The following is a 6,012-nucleotide window of genomic DNA, read 5'->3' as shown; positions in this document are numbered from 1 at the left end:
AAAATTTAAAACAACTTAACATTCAACAAAAATGCGAAATGTTCATAACAATTATAGAAGCACATACAGTAGAAAACTATAAACTGTTATTGAAAGAGTGAGACATAACCTTTTATTCTTAGAGAACTATGTTTATTAAGGTCCCTTTTGTTTAAATAAGTGTATTTCTGTGTATGTATGTATACAGTCATGTATTTATATACACATACATTATTTGTATGATATATTTATATAAACATATGAAATACATACCTATACACATACCTTTGATTTATATTTGTATACATACACAGGAATATCATTATATATTATATATTTATATACATTGAACTGAAAACTGGTAGTATACATATATATCGTGTAGAAATGTGTGTCTACGTGCATGTGTAGAAAAGCGGGTTGAGAGATATGGAAGCATGAGTTAGACAGGGTTCAAGATTTTAAAAGTACTTATGTGTAGGTAGTGAGGTTAAGGCCCATTTGATTGAAAATATTGCATATTTTTACATCAATTGTTATGATGACCAGATTCCTATGTAAATAAAATTATAAATAGCTATACATACTCGTATGTGTAATGTATAACTAAAAGATATATAGTTTTATATATGTATTATATTTATATTATATAATACAATTATACTAATACATTATATATTGTTATATAGAATATATTAACTATAGTGTATTATATCAGAAAATAATAATTATATATTTATATATTATGATATAATTGTTTTATAATCAATATTACAGGATATATCATATTAATATTATGAACATATTAACCATAGAAATACATTTCATTACTCATATATTTTGTATATAATATATGCTAGGCAAAAATATATATTAATATAATACATAATTGTTATACACTAATATAAATATTAGTATATTACACTTATACATCAATATAATATTTAATATTGGTATACTTATATTATTTTTAATATATACATAGCTAATGCTCTTTAAAGCCATCTGCTACAAGTAGAGTAAGACCAGGAGTATGGCCAAAGCAAATTGTAAACATATTAGATTACTTATATTCATTTATATGTCATTTTCCTGGAATCTGCATCTGGCTACTAGAGAGGACACACAGCAAAATCAACAAAAAGTGCCCAAGACATAGGATCCTTTCTTCATTGGAACCTCAAAGGAAACACAGTGCTATCCAGTCCCCCTTCAAAGAGCCAAGAGCAAACCTTGAAGCACCCAGTAAAAGCCAATTCAAACAAAAAAGCTTTTCCACTTAAACTGGAAAACGTTAAGTTCCCAAGAGACCCCCTACATCAACCACTGAAGCTCATTTGGCAGTAAAAACAATAATGTTCACCGAACAACAAGAAACGCAAAACAATAGGTGTTTTACCAAAAACACAAAAAAGCAGCTAATTAGTGTCTTTCCTGTTTGAGAGAAGGGGGTGGGAAGTGAGCAGAAGACCTGATAGGAAAGATAAAAAGAAAAGGAAAAGGAAAATAACAGTTTCCAGTTTGACACTCAAGCTGTCTTCTGCATCCATTTCGTCAAGACCACCAAGTCAATGTGGAGGCTTTTTCCTCCTTCCCTTTTCTTTTCATGAGACCGATCACAACCAGCACTGCAGATTCCATCCAATTAAGGAATGCTGTTGCCTACATGTGTGAATGAGCTGTGAGTAAAGTACTGAAGTAGAGGACACCGAAAGTGAAACGATTTCATGAATGTCCACGTGGCTGAGCAGCAAGTTAACCTTTCATAGATGTGCTAAAGAAGAAGAGTTGGGTTTTATTTTATTTACTTTTCCCTGGACTGTGTTGAATGACTATCATCGACAAGTTCAGGCTACTTTTTGCTGAGGATTAATGCACTGGGAGAGCTGAGAGAACACTCAACAGTAGAGCTGTCTTTTTCTTGACCAGTTCACCTTAGTTTCCCAAACTCTAAGTCTTTCCCTAATTCTTTCTCCTTTTTATTGTAGTAAAATGAACATAACACAAAATTCACCATTTTGATCATTTAACAATTCACTGTACCATTCAGTGGAATTTACTACTGTCACAATGTTGTGCAACTATCACCACTGTCCAACTACAAAACATCTTCATCACCCCAAGAGGAAACATACACCCATTTTGAGGAGTCATTCCCTATTTCCCTCTCTTCCAAACCCCTGGAAACCACTAATGTGTAATATTTTCCGTGTGTATGGATTGGCCACTGCTGGACATTTCATATAAATGGAACCATACAATATAGAGCCTCTCGTGCCTGACTTCTTTCACTTAGTTGCATCCATGATGTAGCATGTATCAGTAATCCATTCGCTTTTATGGCTGAATTCCCTGATCCTGTTTTCTTCATACTGTTTGAATACAAAATATAAAATAAGTTGAGAGTGAAGCTCTGTTTTAAGGGCACATCTACGAGGCCAATTCTTTTAAAAAAGGTGAAAAGGGAGATATTGTTGTGAAATGATAATCGTTGAGAAGCCTCAGCCAATTTGATAATGAAAAGTTTGGGAAATGTTGCAAAAAATTATCTGCTTTATATTAAAAGCCTTTTAAGCAAGGATTCAGGAGATTGTCTTTTTCTTGCAGGTAACTTAAAGGAGTCAGAAGGAAATAACTGCGCTTTAAAACAGATTTTGAAAGGATTCTATTTATTCTTAATAGACGAATGGGAGTACAGGTAGTTCACATCCAATATGGACTCCCTATCCAAACACTGTTTATCGTTTTAGCCACCACTATCGAATTATATTTCTTGAGAGTAAGGCAGCTCAATTCCTGCATATTACTTTTTTTTCCCTGCATATTACTTTTTAAAATTCATCTATCAAATTATCAAATTCATCAATCCATTAATACAGCATAAACAAGAGATGTTCATGTTTCAGTGCAGTTCAAATATCAGGTATAAAGAACCACCAGCAAGAAAAAGAATCCTATATCTCTTGCCAGAATGTGGTCAGCTCTGGGGTGCTTTGCTAGCTGAAACACACTTTCATTGTTAAGAGGATAGAGGCTGTTTAAGAGGGATGAGAGCCAAAAAATGTTAACTACGTGTATGTGTTAAGAACAGTGCTAGGTTATCTCATATTCTATATCAGCCAAGGCTCACCATTTTACATATGTGAGAAGCGAAGTTAAAAGTGTTTTAGTAGGGCTTCCCTGGTGGTGCAGTGGTTAAGAATCTGCCTGCCAGTGCAGGGCACGCGGGTTTGAGCCCTGGTCCGGGAAGCTCCCACATGCCACGGAGCAACTAAGAGCATGTGCCACAACTACTGAGCCTGCACTCTAGAGCCCGTGAACCACAACTACTGAAGCCCACACACCTAGACCCCGTGTTGAGCAACAAAGAGAAGCCACCACAATGAGAAGCCCGCGCACCGTAACAGAGTAGCCCCCGCTCACCGCAACTAGAGAAAGCCCGCGCATAGCAAGGAAGAGACAACGCAGCCAAAAATAAATAAATAAATAAATCTATTTTTTTTTAAAAAGTGTTTTAGTAACTTACTAAAAGGCACGCAATCAGTAAATCTGAGCAAGAATTCAATCCCAAATCTGTCACACTGAAGTTTAAGCTAATACATGAGATTAATAAAAACAGCACTAAATTAAAAGTTCAGAGATATTTTTAATTTCATACTCTTTCACTAACACTCTTTGGAGATAAATCATTTCTTTTATATGGGCCTTAGTTTTCACAACTATAATAGTTGGAAGCTTGACTAGATGATCTGTATGTAGTCTTCCAATTCTAAAATGTTCCACTCATTTGGATTCCTACAATAATTGCCCTTGCAATACATGCATGCTGCCACCAAGCAGCCGTACAGACTATTAGTTCCTTTTATATCCCTAGTGGGGAGTGCATTTTGACATCAGACTTACCGGTCAATAGCACAACCTGTTACTATAACTATAAAATAACAAAATAATCTGGTATTATTTCCTGTAAAGCAGAAGCTTTACATTGTCTGTGCATCATATCAGAATCACCTGTAGGTTTGTTTGGTTGTGCTTTAACATCTTTATTGGAGTATAATTGCTTTACAATGGTGTAGTTTCTGCTTTATAACACCTGTAGGCTTTTAAACATAGAGGAAATCCATAACCCATTGAATGAGAATCTTCAGAGACAGGACATGGGCATCTGGATTTTTGGGCTCCCATCATCCGTATATTTTATTTTATTTTTTGCCTATGTACAATATTTGTCACATCCTCTTGAATCTTTAAATGTTTCTTTTTGTTTTAAAATTTTAGAATATTCCATAATCTTCACCTACTTTTCATAAGGTGTTATCTGTTATGTTTATTCGATCTTGTGCTTCTCCTGGTTGTCTTCTTTTTTTCCTTTTTTTTTGGCGGGGGGGATACCTGCCTCATGGCTTGCAGGATCTTAGTTCCCTGACCGGGAATTGGACCCCAGGGCCCCAGCAGTGAAAGCGCCAAGTTCTAACCACTGGACCACCAGGGAAGTCCCAAGACTTCTGTTTTAAATGACTTTTTTTCCCACTCTAATTCATTCCTGGGATCAGTTTCATGTTTGAACATTAAACCAACCTTGCATTACTAGAATAAAGCTACTTTGATTGTGATATATGATTGTTTTACATACCATGGATACAGTTTGTGCTTCTGTTTACACATTTTGCATGCATGTTCAAAAGAGAAACTGGCCTGTGATTCTATTCTTGTAATATTCTTTTTAGTTTTGATCTGAAGCTTATGTTGGCCTTATAAATATTTTGAGCAATATATACTTTTCTGTTTCCTGGAATATTTTTATGTAAGATTACCAATATTTCTTCCCTAAATATTTGGAAGAATTTACTTGGAAAGCCGTTTATCCCTGGAAAGCATTTTCTGTAAAGGTACTTAATTATACAAACAACTTTTGCAGTAGATATAGGTTTTTGAGATATGTTTTCTTTCTTGGGTTAGTCTTGTTAGCTTGCATTTTTAAAGAATTTGTCATTTTCGATGAATTTTCAAATTTATAAATATAAAATTATCATAATTTTAACAGCTTTATTGGGATGTAATTTACATACCATAATTTCAACACTTTAATGTATACAATTCAGTGGTTCTCAGTGTAACCACTAAAAGACTTGTGTAAGCATCACAACAATCCAATTGTAGATTTCTGTTCCCCCACAAAAAACCCATTACATATTAACAAGCTTTTTTCAATCTCCTCAACCCTCTCAGCCCTAGGCAACCACTCATCTACTTCCTGTCTCTACAGATTTGCTATTCTGGGCATTTCATATAAATGGGACCGTACAATATGTGATCTTTTGTGAGTGGCTGCTTTTACTTTACATAATGCTTTCATGGTTCATCCATGTTGTAAAATGGATCAGTAGATCATTCCTTTCCATAGCTGAATGCTATTCTATTGTATGGATATTCCACATTTTGTTTATTCATTTATCCAGTTGTCATCTGAATTATTTCTACCTTTTGTTTTTAGAAATATGCTTCTATGAACATTCACGTACAAGCTTTCGTGCAGACATAAGTTTTTATTTCTCTTAGGTATATATTTAGTAGTGGAACTGCTGGGTCATAGGGTAACTCTATGTTTAACACTTGCAGGAACTCTCAAGCTGTTTTGTAAAATGGCCGCACCATTTTACATTCCCACCAGCAACGTATGTGGGTTTCAATCTCTTCTCTTACAGCCTAGCATGTCATCTATGCTGGAAAACGTTTCACATGTAGTTGAGCAGGATGAGTATTTTACTGTTTGGTTGAGTGTTCTGTAAACATTTATTAGGTCTTGGTAATTCATAGTCTTGTCCAAGTCTTCTATAGCGTTGTTGATCTTCTGCCTAACTGTTCTATCCATTATTGACTGTGGAGTACTGAAGCCTCTACCTAATGTTGTGCAATTATCTATTTCTTCCTTCAATTCTTCATGGATTTTGGTATTTTCTTCTTCGTGTATTTTGGTTTTACCTTATTCAGGGCAAATATGTTAAAGATTTTTGTATCTTCCCTTTCTTTATC

At 34.6% G+C, this 6,012-nt stretch overlaps 1 pseudogene; it reads left to right on the top strand.

Annotated features, from left to right (window-relative positions):
- Positions 1-6,012, top strand: part of LOC137221958 (UDP-N-acetylglucosamine--peptide N-acetylglucosaminyltransferase 110 kDa subunit pseudogene) — a 210,379-nt pseudogene that overhangs the window by 185,664 nt on the left and 18,703 nt on the right.

This window comes from Pseudorca crassidens, chromosome 3 (genome assembly GCF_039906515.1).
Source record: "Pseudorca crassidens isolate mPseCra1 chromosome 3, mPseCra1.hap1, whole genome shotgun sequence".
In the NCBI taxonomy this organism is placed as follows: domain Eukaryota; kingdom Metazoa; phylum Chordata; class Mammalia; order Artiodactyla; family Delphinidae; genus Pseudorca; species Pseudorca crassidens.
This window is presented reverse-complemented; position numbering and strand designations above follow the sequence as displayed.